Below are 16,809 nucleotides of genomic sequence, written 5' to 3' on the forward strand. Positions count from 1 at the left end.
GAGCCAGGTTCTCTATCCCAATCCCCCTGACACCCCAGTCTACCCCTCTGCTCCACCAACATATGGAGAGGACAGGGGACTGCCGGTTGGAGAGCCCAAATCCACCAAACTCTGCAAGCCCCTGCACTAGACTCCTTGCTTCCTTCACCACTACACCCCCATGCCCCCTCCCCGAGTGACCTCCTACCACACCACCACACCCCCACCACTGCCCTCCCCGCACTCCCACTCTCGAGCCCATGTCAGTAAGGAGAGGGTTTGGGGGAGGGGGGAACGGGAGCGGAGCAGCACTGGCAGCATCCTCCGTTCCTCTGCCCTGTGTGGGGAGGCAGAAAGGGGCAGCAAAGTCACCGATTGCGACAGCCTCGTGGAGATTTCCAAGTGCTCCAGCCAGGGGCCACTGCAGGCGCCATGCAATGTCCTGCGGTGGTTCCCTTTTTGAAACAGCCCCAAGCCAGCTATGCCTGGAGACATTTCAAATGTCATGTCTGCCTGCACCTTAAGACTGAGATGCACTGTGTCATGCGTGACTTGATCTGAGTGCTTTCCACCTCGTGCATGTGCTTATATTTTAGCTGTGGAATATCAAACTGATCCAGAAGATGTTCCATACTTCAGGAGCTATTCTCTCTGATAACGGGGAGGAGCATTTTAGCAGCATACAAGTTTTACGCTATGTCCACAAAATTGCCCACAGCTTACCCTGTGAGAGCACGTGTCAAAGTGCACACGTTCTAGATCAAGGATTGGTAGTCGGGGTGCCCCAGGGGACCTTTCAAGGGTGCCACAGAGGATGTCTCCAGATCACAGCTGGTAGTCATCTCTAGCAGCAGTCCTCTGGGCAGCAGGCACCAAAGAGGTGTTACTTTTAACCTGTGATGTTGGTGTGCAACAAATGGCAATGAGTTGTGATGCAAAGAAGCACCCCATTTTTGTAGCTATGGAAACGAATGACAAAAGTCTCTGTGAATAAAGACAGCATCCTTTGCAACTGCCTCCTCAGCAATCATCAAACTCAGCACTTTGCATTCAAAATGGGGCCTCAACCCTCCGCCTCAGGATGTCTCCAAATACAATTGGTTTCTGATCAAACAGGACGGTCGTGGGGGACGGCCAAATTCTGACGGCTTCTCAAAGTCTGGAACAACTTCCGATCTGGATGGGTAAAGACAGCCCCGGCGGTACTAGCTCAATTTGCCATGTGGTTGTGATGTTGAAAGAGTAATTGGTTTTCTTACCAGTTAGGCTACAAATGGACATGGTTAGTTTGGAAAGGGTTCTTCAAAAGGGAGGATAACATCTAGGATTTTGAAATGGAGGAGGTCCCGGAGTGGGCAGACAGGGTTACAACTACTCATTTTTGCCCCTGGGGCATAGAAGGGAGGGTGGGTTGTGCGTGGGGGAGACCGAGCGGTGGATGGTCTTACCCGCTCCTGGCCTGCCTGCTGCAGCCGCAGCTGCTGCCGCCACACAGCGTCCCAGGCCCTTGACTCTGCTGTGGCAAACATCTGCTGCCCTGTCTGGCTGCCTGCTTCGGGCCTCAGCTCCTGCGTGCGGCAGTGCTCGAGGCAGGATGGCAGAGGGATGCATCTCCATCCTTGTCCCTCCTCCTGAGATGTCCTGTTGAGAAGTTCAAAACCTAGTTAATTGGAAATTATTACTTCTACTGGTTTAAGGAGCCAAGGTGCTTAGGTGCTAAGCACATCTACACCTTTCAAAATAAAACCAAAATAAATCAGAGAGAAAAAAAGAGGAATGAATTCAAAATGCAATTGTTCCATTTTTTTGCACGCATAAAGCGTGGCCCGATGAGCGTCCCAATGAGCGTGCACAAACTGCGGAAAGGGGAAGCATTGCTCCCCCTTTCATGCAGTTTGTGGCAGTTCAAACCCATGTCAGGCCCCACAGACCACACGTGGTGCACATGCACTCATTTGCCATGCTGCACGTTTACAGCGTGGTGCCGAAGTTTGACGCTGGGAGATCCTGGTGTCAAAAAAGAAAAGAAACAAAAGTGGCACGGTCCACGTGGCAACAGTGTGTGCTGCCAGAAACACAGCCTGGCTGGGCAGAGCTCTGCTGAATGCATGTATTACTAAAAGCAAAATGCAAAAACATTGCTATTATTTCAGTGAGTCACTATGAGCTCCTATACGTGTGCAGGGAGCCTGCTTTATCCTTTATCCTTACTTTAAGTTCACAAGCATGCCATCATGGAGACATGGACCATGAGCACCCTGGCACAGAGCCATACCTCTTCACAAAAAAAGGAAGCATGAAGGCAAGAAGAAAAGTGTTATGATATTAAGTAGGAAGTTTTAGGAGTCCGTTTGCATCAACTCATTTAGAAACTGGAAATTGAAATCCAGGAGAAGCCGACAGAGTGGGTCCAGCCCCTGCACCAGGCAGGACAAGACACCGGGGCTCAAGCCACCGCGGCAAGGTGACCGTCCCGTCTGCTCCTGAAGATTTCCAGGGGAGGTGACTGCACCCCGCAGGGTCACAGTCAGGGCGGCCAGGATCTGGAACCAGCTGCCAAGGGGAGCGGTGCTGGCTCCTACCTCGGGGGTCTTTCCAAGGAGCCTGGATAACAACTAGCTGGGTCAGATGAGCTTCAGCTTACCAGGGCTCATATGAGCCCAGTATTCATTCCTGCCCAGGGCAGGGGGTCGGACTCGATCTGCTCGGGGCCTTTCCCACCCTGCATCTATGAACCACCACTGCGGGGAGTTTATTCCAGTCTGGACACCCAATTAAATGCATAGAAATACATTTTTAAAATAGATTAAAGCAGGAAACTTGTAAGAGAAACAGTGCATCGATGGGACTACTAAGGCATTAAAGGAGAAGAAGACCCCAAAGAAGACCCTTCAAGGCTATCATCCAACACAAAACACTTTAATAATCAGGGTTTGGTTATGTAAATCCCCCAGAGTCAATGGACGGCAACCAATGAGACTGGAAGCAGAATTTCGGGGTAGGTTCAATTACCAAAAAAGCCAACAGAAAACCTGGTATTGCTGTGTTGAGCCCTCGGCCCTTTTCCTCAGCGCTCAACCAGGGCAAAGTTAGCAGCAATAGCATCTTCTCCTTCCCTAGAGTAAAGAGGGGAATGGAAGTGAAGTAAGGCGTCGTTGCGTGTCTGCGGGCCTCGGGGCTCGGTCTTTCTGCACGAGCTCTCTCCGAATCCTGCGTGGAGTATATTGCCTTTTCTGGCCCTGCTCCAGCGCTCACTGCACCGCTATGCGCAGAGACCTGGCTGGGCCGTCTCCTTTCTAGCGCAGCTCCCTGCCCTTCCCCTGCCCTCCCCTCAGCACTGCATTCTTCAATTCACACCTGAATCTCTCAAATTAGGCAAGGCAAAAAGAGTATGTGACAGTGAGAATCGGCATCTCTATTTGATTTACCTTCCTCTCTTTCCAAAGGATCCCATATTTTTCTCCCGGGATAAAAGACTGTCCAGTCTTCTGTAGCTGTATGAAAGAAATATTGAAGAGCAAGTTGAAACCACAACCAGTCATTCCCAGTTACTTGATGTCTGGAGCGAGGGACAGCATCATGGCCGGGGGGCAGGGTACTGCAGTTTGGGGTGAGGGGCACTGGCAGGCTGGGGTCAGTGGGTTGGGGGTGAGGGGCAGCAGCAGGGTTGGCGGGGGCTCTGGCTCGGCACTGAGGGGCAACAGCATGGGCAGGGACAGGGCACTGGCATGTCTCTGCCCCCCACTGTCATATCCCCCGTCCCCCCTCCGCCATGTGACAGGTGTCCTGCATTTTGGACCTGGAAATATGGAAACCCTAAAGCAACCATCCGCATCCTCACTGCCTGCTCCGCTGCACCCCTCACCTTGCCTGCCCAGCCAAATAGCATCGCTCCAAGCACTCCCCCCGCCTCCCCATGTCAGGCCAGCACACCTCATCTTCAGCCCTTGGCTTGTACTGAAGCGGACTGAAGTCATGTTTAGGAAAGAAACGAAAGCATAAAAGTGACAATTCCCCCAGCCACAAGTCACCCACCCCTACGACCCCCCAAGTGTGGGTGCAAACACCCCCTCGTTTGCCCACACTTACCCTTGCGGTCAGGGTGACACCAAGGACACAGGTGTGACCTGACTCCAAGCAGTGTTGGCTCGGGAGCAGTCCAACTGCTGTGCGCGTCTCCAGGAGCCGCACGGCGACGAGCCGGTTCTAGAAGGGGCCATTGTGATGCGCGTCACCTTCTCCGGGTCTCCCCGCGTGCACGTCTCGGCCGTGTCCGGCCGCACCGCTGCATCAGCCTCCAGGTGTGAGACAGGGCTGGGCTTGCACACGGCCTGATGGTGCTCACAACGAGGGACTTCGCACAGGACTGGCCCCTGCCAGGGTTTCCCTCCGGGACACTGTGACAGCGGATGAGGAAAGGGACTCCAACACCAGGTCCTAATGAACACCATTTCTTGTCTGTGCACAAGAACAGACGGCCCAGGTCTGTCTCACACGTGCTCCCTGCGGTGACTCTAACCTCTATTTCTGGAGGCCGGGGGCTCCCGCTGCTCCGAGCTCTGCACTGGGGAATACACTGTATTACTTGCCGCCTACTGTCGGCCCTTTGACCGTGTGGGTCCTCCCAGTGTCTCAGCGTTGCACCGCTTTCATGGGCAACTTCCCCCAGTTTCGCTTCAAGCCCTTACCCTTTTGGAGGGCGAACTGTTTAACCAGATCCGTGCCCTGGATCTCCCTCTTCTGCCTTTGGTCAAACAGCCCTTGCACCAGAGCTGCGGCTGAAGAGGCTCTTTCATGGATATCATGTGCTTACTGCACCTCGAGGTAGTGCTCCTTCTCTGCCATCCTCATTTTACCTTTCCTGCCTGCTTCCTTAACCATAACCGCGCTATCTCTTTCGTTTTCGATGAACGGACTGGAAGACGGACGGATCTTGGTTGAACGACTGTGTCATATTGAATGAAATAGTTTGAATGTTTGTAAAGGTTGCCCATTAGCCAGTTTCAGGAAGAAGATAAGATTTATCTCCTTATCTAGTTCTTTGTTTTGGGACTACGTGCAAAAGATCCTGACTTCGCTTAAAGTCTTAATTTAAATTTCATCTTTTAGAAATCTTTTACAAAGAGAGCAAATATCCTGAATTCTAAGAGATCAAACCCTGGGGCCTTTTGACCAGGTTGGTAAGAAAAGGGGATTTGCAGTGATATGGAAGTTTCCCAAAGGTAATTTAAAATGCTCAACGAAGGTAAAAGAATCTGTTGAGTAAGATCCGAGCCCAAATTTGGGAGCAGTGATATATTGAGTAGGAGGAGCCCACTGATGGCAGCTCGCTCAATAAAAACCGTAACTTACTGTCCCAAGTTGGAGGTGACTATACTTGTAGAACAACGAAGGAAAAATCGCAAGTATAGCCCGGTCCAGACTGATCACCTGAACCACCCTCTCCGTGAACACGAATCTCTTAGTTCACACTGAAGCCGCGGAGCACCTGAAAGGGACTGAAGGAAGGGGACTTAGTCCTATCACTGTTGAAGCCAGCCTATTGAATTGTATTGCGGAGCCCATTTCATTGAACTGTACTACTGAGGCCAACCCATTGAATCGTACTACTGAGGAATGAAACCATATTTTGGTATTTGGCTTCTCGGAATTCTAGGATTGTAAGTATAATATGAAAAATAATAGTATTGATTCAAATTTAACTTTTAGTTACAATTGTAGTTGTTTTTGTAACACTAATTCTTATAGTATTGTTTGGGAAGGAAGTGCATTCGGAGCATTGTTTCTGATATATGTAATTATTGTGTTTTTAATGTTTGTGGTGTTTCTTCAAGCTAAGCAGTGTTATATACGTAGCAAAGAGTTTTAAAATAAAATTGTGTTGTATAAATTAAGTGTGTAATCATTGTGAAATCGTGCAATCAGTTAACTACTCCCCCAGCCAGTGCATCAAAACGAATCAGTAAATTGTGTGGGATTTTCTCTATTCCATAACCCACTAGAGACATGGCGTCATGAACAGGATGTGCTGGTTGCCCATTTCAAAATGGGATGAATGTGTTGCAGCATTGCACATTCCGCAATGATAATGAGGGAACTTGGAAGGTAAATATAAGGGATCTTAATAATGAGGATGAAACAATCACGTATAGTTTTATGTTTACACAAGAAAGTTTAAGATGCTGTCTGGGAGGAATTCAGAAATCATATGGTCCACTAGATTGGAGTTTAGAAAATAAAGAAGTAAAGCCAGAAGTAAAGGTGTGTAGGAAGAAAGAAAGTAGAAAAGAAGAGGGAGGTTTTCGAGAGATAATGCGAAAGGTGTTAGGGAAAGGAGTTTACGATCAGTTAAAATTGCCACTAGCAAGGGAGGTAACGTGTTTAAAAGCAGGAGAGATACTAAGAGAGTTAGAAGTAAGTTGCAAACAAGCAGCAGGAGGTCCTTTGAAAAAACCTAATTACCCGTCCCTCTTAGGAGAGGCAGCTTGGGGAATCATTCACTTATTGCATGAGGTAGAAAATTTAGCAGCCAAGAATAATGTTTTAAAATTGGTTATGAACCAGAGCAAAGTGAATGAAACAGAGGAGCATGGAGAGAAACCAAGTAAAATATCTGTGCAACCTACTGCACCCTCTCCAATTACTCCATCCACTCCACCCCCATATGCAGAAGTTACAGTAGAATTGGAAGAATTAAAAGCTGACTATGAGGTAGGAGAAGTAGCTAAAGGTAGAGCAGAGCCAATACTGGAGCCATGTCCTATAGTAACTCCTAGTTGGAAACAACAAGGCACAAATCCTGCAATTAGGCAGAATATCTATAGAGAAAGGAACAGGGAGGAAATAGAGGATTTGGCTAGGACAACAGCACGACGTACTAATGAAAATTGCTGTGTGTGGGTAGGAAGGATTATAGAGGAAGAAAACGGAATAGGGACCCTATTAAGTTCAGAGGAGGCCCTTCCACTAATAAGAAATTTGGGATGGAGTAAGGGGGCAATTCTCACAAATACCATGAATATAATCCCGGGAGGCATGTATCCCATAACTTTAGCTGGATTAATTGCCACTGGGGTGAAAAATCATTTGGGAGCTCTAAGCTTTCCCCAAAATTTAGAAGGGGGCATGAATAACATCAGGTACATAATATGGGGAATTAGTTTTGCCCATTGGACAGCACCCCCAAACACCCTGTCGGCAGTACAACAGAGATTAAGGAATGATTGTTTGTTTATCAGCACTCCTGAACAAGTAATTTGCAACAGGATGTCGTTAGAGGTAGCAGCAAATGTTCTGAAAACTCCAGGAGTAAAAGCCTGGCTACTGCCGCTGGCGGGGCAGACACCCTGGGAAGTAGCTGATCAAATAGGAACCATAGTGCAGGAGGAAGAAATGAAGAAAAAGCCCAAAGTATATGTAACAGGAAAGGGTCCAAACAAACCTACCCCAACCAAAGAGGATAAGGCTATGTTTGGATTCTTGCTAAGTAAAGGGTTTGAAAGGGAAGAATTAAGAAAGAATACGCTGAAGGAAAACAAGCAGTTAGCCATAAACCATGGATGGAAACCTTGGAAAGATTGGACTGCTGAGAAACAAAGCAACCCAAAAAACGGGTCACGGGGGGAGAGCCAGTAAAATTCTGTCCCTCCCCCGAGACAGCTGAAATGATGCCAGAACAACAAGAATTGAATGGAGAGTCTCGCCCTTATGTAACCTTAGAAAGCGTGAATCCCAAAGATTTAAGATTAGAGAGAGCAACTTTCCTAATGGATACAGGGGCACAAGTTAGTATGATCAGGAAGGCAGACTCACATTTACTTATTCCAAAAAATAAAGAAATTACCATTGTGGGAGTGAATGGGAAATATACTAAACATCCAGTTGAAACTATAATCCTAACAGGGGGAAAAGAAATAGAAGTATTAATTGGCTCAAAGAATATATTAGGCATGAATAGCATAAGGCATGATCCTTATCTAAAAGAATCATTAAAGGAGATGTTGCCAATTGAAGTCTCAGAGGAGGAACTCCACAAGCCTAAATTAAAGAGTAAAATTTCACCCATGCCAAAAAAGGTGCGTGCTTACCAAATTAAGGACTCATTATCAGGCCCAACTCAAGTATTAATAAAAGAGCTAATAGATGAAGGAGCCATAGAATTAACCACCCCAGGCAAATATGTTAGTCCTGCATGGACTATAGACAAGGGCCATGGGAAAGTCAGATTAGTAGTAGATTATCGAGAAGTAAATTTAAGAATAGAGGATGTGAGTATTATGCAAAATCACACTGCACAAGAAATATTGTATTCCATTAGAAATTTAAAAGAACACCCATGGGGAGCAAGTATTGATTTGAAGAATATGTTTTTCTCAATCCTCATAAATGACAAAGAAGGTTTGTTAAACATGAACCTTAATGGAAACACATGCCGATGGAAGGTATGTCCACAGGGGTATAAAAATTCACCAGCTATAGCTGATAGTTGTATAGGTAAAACCCTTATCAAATTTCAGGCAAACACAAATTATATAGCTGAAGGAATAAAGATCTGGCAATATGTAGATGATATACTAATAACTGGACCCACTGAGAAACAGGTTAATGAAACTCTAAAGCTGTTAATTAAACATTTAACTCAGGAAGGTTGGAAGGTAAATTCAGATAAAACAAAATGTGCAGCTACAAGTTTCACCTTCTTGGGGAGAAAAATGAATGAAAAGGAAATAACCCCAGAAGATAAATGGGTAACAGCTTTAAAGAAAGCAATAGAAAAACCTCCAAAGACTGTAACTGAAATGCAAGCAGTATTGGGAATTATTAATTGGTTAAGAGACTGGATTGAAAATGCCACAGTACAAAGCAAGCTAATCAGGGCAGCAATTAAAAGTAAGCACTCGTCAGCAGCAGCTCAAGGCCAAGTAGAAAGAATAGTAGCAGATTTAAGTTCAAAACAATTAACTTTACATCGAATACATAATCAGTTACCAGTGGAATTATACATCAGGACAGGTATAGATTGGCTAAGTGGAAAGGCAGTCCAAGGAAGTAACGTGATAGACTTATGGAGTCTCACACTTAAAGGATCTGAAGCTAGGTATGGAACTTCAGGTAAAGTATTACTTGGGTTACACCACTGCTATAAAAGGTACAGCCGAGAGTTAACAGAGAATGCAACGATCCACCATCCTGCAGGGGGAGAGCTTGGAAATCTTAATGCTCCGCCTGTTGATTTTGAAGGAAATCAGAACACTTGGGTAAAGTTACCTCTAGCCTGATGCAAAACTGGGGAAAGAATTGGCAAGGGCGAAGAATCCCAAATGACAGCCAACAAATAATGCCACAATGGACACATGATGGAGGCATGTTTATGGAAGGATGGGGATTCAGTGATGGTTCAACCAAAAATGGGGATAAATTTGGTTGGAAGTGTACCAAGTGTCAGGTAACTCACCTAACCAATAACATTAATAATTGCAATGCCCAATTATTAGAATTGAAGGGGATGCAAGCATTAATACAACATTGTATGTTGAATCATGGTTCAGACATCTGGGAGCTGGTAACAGATAGTAAGTACATTTGGCAAGTGCTAACAAAGGGAGCTAAGCCAGTAGTACATTTAGACATTTGGGAAAATATCTTGAAGGTGTTAACTACACATAGAATCCCAACATTTGTTACCCACACCAAAAGTCATACAAGAAATACTAACCAACATCATGCAGCTTTGGATAAAGAAGTACAACATTTTAGCATAGAAAAGAACCAAGAAGCTGAATTAGAACCATACCTTACGTGGTTACATGAATACAGTGGGCATTGGAACAAGTACGGGAAAACCGAATTTTAGAAGTTAATGGATGGGGGCCAATAAATGCCTATAATCTAAGGAAAAGAATTAGACAACAGTGTGAAGTATGTAACCAGTTCAAAATTTCACCCAAAAATCAGTATGCGTATAATTATCTTAAAAGTGACTATTTCAACCCAGGTGAAACATGGCAAGTGGATCTAATGGGGCCTTTAACAGATGCAAAAAGGTTCCCAAGTGGACTGGTAGTAGTGGATATGGGAACAAGAATGATTAATTGTGTTCCACTAAAACATACCACAGCTAATGATGTTGTAAAAGCATTAGAAAAAATTGGTGGTTCATGGAAGATTCCAAAACAAATTGCTACAGATGGTGGTCTGCCATTTCAAAGTAAAGGATTTATTGAATGGTGCCGAAATAACAATATAGAACACCATGTGCACACTCCTTATCATCCACAATCTAATGGGGTTGTGGAGAGACACTGGTATTTTGAAGACACAATTGAAAACAAATTTAAAATCAATTTCTTTTAAAAACTGGGATGCAGTATTGCATGTAACCTTAATTCAGTGCAATAATGATAAGACCATGTGGTTGAAACACGAAAAGAAAGAGTTTCCAGTGTGGACATATAAGTACAAAAAAGGTGATGAAGTGTGGATACACCTACCCAAAGAAGAAAAAGTAACAAAAGGTGGAATTGATCAATTGGGGAAACGTCCCAACACTTATTTTTGTTTAACTGAGGAAAATCAAACAATATTAGTACACCAAAGTTGGCTAACCTCACGAAGCTAGGCCTCACAAGGACCTAAGCAATCATTTCATTTTGTTACAGGTGTCAAGGATTGAAGTGGCAACAGTGGGAGATCAAGGATGAAAATGATCCCAGAGATGAAAACTGGATGTGGCTAACCAATGCAACATTATGCAGACCAGTGCATAGACCACCCAACGTGATTCTGGGATATAATGCTGATGTATGGAATCTCACAATACCAGGTTATTCCCTTAAATGTCATATTCCTTGGGAAGGACCATGGAACCCCTCCAAATTATTAAATCCTCGTGATATAATTAATGGACCATATCCATATGGCATTAAATTAACAGAAGCAGGGATAAATGAAACTGAGTACTATCCAACACCATGGGGTTTTGTGAGAACACACCCAAAAAAAGGTGTATTTGGGGTAAAATTAACTATTATACCAGTAGGGTTATTTGAAAATGCTACAGTAGACCCCTATGGTATCATCCAATGTAAGTGGAATAAACTTTTCTGGAAACCTAACACTGTCCAGAACAGTGGCAGGCTTACCACTAGCACTCGGTGTCGGACTATAGTACATACTAGAAAAGGGATATTAACTTATCTCTTAATTATAAGGGATCCACCGCACCAAGAACAAAGCACAATAGCCTGGCATTTAAAATCTCCTGAATATTCCCGCACTGCCATGCGCATTACATATAACATTAACTGCATGCAACCACAAAGAAAGCGCAGGTCAGTCTGGACAGACTGGGCACAGCAAAATCAAGATAAAGAATGGGAAGAAACAGTAAAACCTGAATTCATGTCACTTTTGGGATTTGCCACTACACATGTGACCATTACAAAAAACATTACACAAAGAATGCAAAATTTCTTAACATTAACTGAACAAAAAGAAAGTATCACTAATTCGAATATGAGGAAAATCCAAGCTAGATTACAGTTCATCACCTGTACACAATTTCATGAATCCAGCACCTTTGAACAACTTATTGTAACAAATTTAAAGAAAAAATTCACAGATGCTGGACATACACCTTATGTAGAATGTCATAGTTAAATAGCATAATTATTTAGTCACGAAAATCAGGGAAGTGTACAATGGCTTTGTTCAGTGAACCCACTAATGGGTTGGACAGTACGTACCCGCATTGGAGGAAAACATACAGGTACATTACCCACCGTGCGGTGTACCAAGCATAATTGCACACAAGTAAACACCAACCAAGTAAAATTAAATGATAAATGTTCTGAATTGGAAGCATGGAATCAAACCCATATTGTGCAATGTGCTGATTGCAAATGTAAAATCTACACTAAAACTGTTCAAGTAAACATATTAAACTATGATTATGCTTTTGACTTAACCCCCCAAGATGAAGCAACGCAGTATTATGAAATAGCAGAAATGGGATATGATATTCCTCAACTCCAGCCCTGTAAGCAAGAGGGTCAGTTCTGGAGAGATACAGGGGAAATAATGGAAATAAAATATAATATCCCTCAAGACTCACCCTGTGAGCCTGGAGCTCAGTTATGGAGAGACACATTTGCAAGGAAATGTGTGTGCATAATAGAGCCAAAAATTAATAATCTACACTCCAGTATGGAAGTAGTACTTTGGTCCAAAACAGGTATCCCATGGATCGCTGCAGATCATTGGAGCATGACTGAGGAGAATAAGGTGCATTCCCAACTATCTGCGTGGGACATTGACTTGCAGGAATTAAATTTAACTCATATATCGTTTAACTTGGAAACTGGACAATTAGTGATGTTGTCAAAGGACTATGGAGAACACATTACTTACCTGAAATTACTCAACGCCAGCAAGATCCTCAATGCACCATCTGCTTCGGTGTTAGAAGGACTAGCCACGATTGGAAATGCAGTGGGGAATGGTGTTAAATCTACTATACATGATATAGGATCGATAGGACAACAACTATGGAACACTATAAAGACTGTCTTTTCGGGAAAATGGGTGATATATGTTATAATAAGCATCATAGGATTGTTTGGGTTAATCATTTTCGGAAAATTAATTTTGTGTATGTTGTCATGGAATCATCATAATAAGTTTGTAAGGCTTAGTAATGAAATAGAATTGTAATCAAACTGCCTAATGGGCACGGGGGGATGTCAAATTGAATGAAATAGTTTGAATGTTTGTAAAGGTTGCCCATTAGCCAGTTTCAGGAAGAAGGTAAGATTTATCTCCTTATCTAGTTCTTTGTTTTGGGACTACGTGCAAAAGGTCCTGACTTTGCTTAAAGTCTTAATTTAAATTTCATCTTTTAGAAATCTTTTACAAAGAGAGCAAATATCCTGAATTCCAAGAGATCAAACCCTGAGGCCTTTTGACCGGGGTGGTAAGAAAAGGGCATTTGCAGTGATATGGAAGTTTCCCAAAGGTAATTTAAAATGCTCAACGAAGGTAAAAGAATCTGTTGAGTAAGATCCGAGCCCAAATTTGGGAGCAGTGATATATTGAGTAGGAGGAGCCCACTGACGGCAGCTCGCTCAATAAAAATGGTAACTTACTGTCCCAATTTGGAGGTGACTATACTTGTAGAACAACGAAGGAAAAATCGCAAGTATAGCCCAGGTCAGACTGATCACCTGAACTACCCTCTCCGTGAACACGAATCTCTTAGTTCACACTGAAGCCGCAGAGCACCTGAAAGGGACTGAAGGAAGGGGACTTAGTCCTATCACTGCTGAAGCCAGGCTATTGAATTGTATTGCTGAGCCCATTTCATTGAACCGTACTACTGAGGCCAACCCATTAAATTGTACTACTGAGGAATGAAACCATATTTTGGTATTTGGCTTCTCGGAATTCTAGGATTGTAAGTATATTATGAAAAATAATAGTATTGATTCAAATTTAACTTTTAGTTACAATTGTAGTTGTTTTTGTAACACTAATTCTTATAGTATTGTTTGGGAAGGAAGTGCATTCGGAGCATTGTTTCTGATATATGTAATTATTGTGTTTTTAATGTTTGTGGTGTTTCTTAAAGCGAAGCAGTGTTATATACGTAGCAAAGAGTTTTAAAATAAAATTGTGTTGTATAAATTAAGTGTGTAATCATTGTGAAATCGTGCAATCAGTTAACTACTCCCCCAGCCAGTGCATCAAAACGAATCAGTAAATTGTGTGGGATTTTCTCTATTCCATAACCCACGAGAGACATCCTGGAATGCCTCCCTAACACCAGCAGGATAATGTCTCCCTGACACTTGTAAGATAGCAAGAAGTTCAGAAAAAGGTCTCATTATAATGCTAAAAATCACACCCCTGGGCAGAGCAAAAGTATGTTAATGAAACATATATGTATGTAAATGAAATACATGGCTAAACCATAGGTATAGAGACATGCTCAGTAGAGAACGTCTTATGTCAGTGGCTTGTAACCAATCACTGAGCGATACACTTGCAAACATATGTATAAAAGGTACCCAAAGGTAGAAACCGGTGGTGCTTGCTTTGCAAAAGATTGCCAAGCACCCCTCTCTGCGCTGACTTGAAACAATAAAGATTAAGTTGGATCCTCCACCCCTGTGTGTTTATTGGCAAAAGCGCACCGGGCACGAACTCACACTGTCCTTTGGAGACAACACTGGCAGCGCCCAAGATCCCCCCAAACACCCCGAGATCGCTGCCACCCTGCTCTTACCGCCCCCACCAGCACCTCCCCGCCCCCGGGCACACGGGCTCTGCCCAGGGCAGGACCTGACCTGCGACTAAAGCAAGAGAGAGGAAGAAAAGCAAAGCCCCGCACGAGAGGAGCCGGACCCCTGTCGCGGGACCCCCAGCCCGAGGCTGCCCCATCGGCCCCTGCCTGGCCCGGGGGGCGGGGGGCGGGATGCAGACTTGGGCGTGCACGGGGAGCAGGGGGCGTTTGCACCGGTAGCGGGGGGGGGGGGGTGTCGTTGCAGCACCCCTTCCCGCCGGAGTGCCCGGGCCCGGGGAGGGCTGGGGCTGCAGCCCTGCTACCCCCACCCCCACCCCTATGGGGCCGAGCTGGGGCCGGCTCCCCTCTGCTCTTCCCGGGACCCCCGGGGGCTCCGGACCTTCCCCCCGCCGCCAGCCCAGCCTGCCCCATGGCCGGGCGGGATCGTGTGCGTATGTGTGTGTTTGTGTTTGCAAGCACAAGTGTGAGCTTGCATGTGCCTGTGCGTGCATGCGTTTGTGCTTGCATGTCCTTGTCTGTCCATGCATGTGTTTGTGCATGCACACACGAGTGTGTGCTTGCATGTGTCTGTCTGCATTCGCGTGTATGCATCTGTCTGCGTACATGCGTGTACATGTCTCCATGCATGCATGTGTGCAGGCACATGTCTCCATGCATGCACGTGTGTGTGCAGGTGTGTCTCTGTGCATGCATGTATGTGCATGCATGTGTCCAGGTGCACATGTGCATGTTTGCATGCACACACGTGCATGTGTCTGTGCATGCATGCATCTGCATGCATTAGTTTGTGCTTATGTGTGTCTGCTTGCATACATCTGTGTGAATGCATACGCGAGCATGTGTGCATGTGTTTGTGCATGCACATGTGTGCCTGCATGTGCCTGTGTGCCTACATTTATGTGCGTGCATGCCTGCATGCACATGTGCATGCCTGCATGCATACGCATGCATGTGTCTGTGTGCATTCGTGTGTGTGCATGTGTGTGTGCATGTGCACCTGTGCATGCTTATGTGTGCATGCACAAGTCTGCATGCATGAGTGTGCTTGTAGGTTTCTGTATGCATGTGTGTGCATGTGTATGTATCTATGTGCGTGCATGTGTCTGCGCACATCTGTGTGCATGTTTGTGCATGCGTGTGTTCTTGCATGTCTGTGTGTATATGCATGTCTGTGTGCATGTATCTGTGTGCATGTGTGTGTTCCTGCATGTGCCTGTGCGTGCATGTGTGTATGTGTATGTCTGTGTCAATTCATATGTACCTCTGTGTGCCTGTTCATGAGTCTGCATGTGTACATATCTGTGTTCATGTGTGTGCCTGCATGCATGTGTGCATGCATATGTGCATGTGTGTGCATGTGTGTATGTGTGTGCACGTGTGTTTGTGCGTGTGCTCCTCTCTGCATGTGTACATGCCTGTCTGTGCATGTGTGTCTGTGTTCATAGCAGGGAGAGTGTATTTGTGTCTGCGTGTCCATGTGCAGAGAGTGAGTGTGTAGAGTGCATGCCTGCCTGCATGTGTGCATGTGTCTATCCACGTGTGTGCGTGTGCATGCATCTGTGTTCATGGCATGGAGAGCGTGTTAATGTGTCCATGTGCAGAGCGAGTGAATAGAGTGCACACCCATCTCTGTCTCTGTGTGCATGTGTCTGTGCGTGCGTGTGCCTGCATGTATGTGTGTGTGTTCATGGCAGGGAGAATATGCTTGTGCCTGCGTGCCCATCCCCATGCCTCAGCCCAGTCTGTCTGACCACTGCAATCTCAGGGGTGTCCCTCCTGCCAGTACTGTGAAGCCCCACTCCTACCCCTTCAGAATAAAACCCACCACGAGCCACTTTTCCTTTATTATATTTTAATATAATCTTCTTGGGTGGAAGCAAAACAAGGCTCAAGCCATTCTCCAGACTGGGGGCAGAGAACCCAGCAATGGGACAAGGACAGCCCTCACTCCTGCCTAAAACAGACCGTTCCAGTACAACCCCCTCCCTCCCATTCATATAAATTAAGTCTCTCTCTCCTGGGAAAGCAGCAGGTGTAGAAGAACAGCTCTAAAAATATAACATGTCTTGCATTAGGCCCCCAAAACACATCTTCAAAGTTCAACCACAACCATGCCTGCGGCCCTGCCCCCTCTACACGGAGGCCTTTGGGTGTGGGGGCACGTGAAGCTGTGCAGGCAGGTCTCTGAGAGGGGATGGGCAGGTCCTCGAGGAGCCTCCCCACAGCAAGGTCACTCCCGGGGCCAGTTAATGCTGACCTGGCCTGAGGCCTCCAGCACCTCCTGCTTGCAGTCAAAGGCGCCGTTGATGTGGCTGATGGACTGCTCCTCCACCACCCAGAGCTGGCAGCTGGTCTGCGTGATCAGCCGTGCATCATGGCTCACGTTGATCACCGCTGTGAAGAGGAGACAGGAGGCAAAGCATGAGCGGGGTGGGAGGCAAAGCAGAGGCCATTTCCATACTTAAGGAGAATGGAAAGACCCCACGTTTTCCCCATCAGCCACTGCCAGGACAGGGCTGGGCAGTGAAGGG

This window comes from Alligator mississippiensis, chromosome 1 (assembly GCF_030867095.1).
Source record: "Alligator mississippiensis isolate rAllMis1 chromosome 1, rAllMis1, whole genome shotgun sequence".
Lineage (NCBI taxonomy): Eukaryota > Metazoa > Chordata > Crocodylia > Alligatoridae > Alligator > Alligator mississippiensis.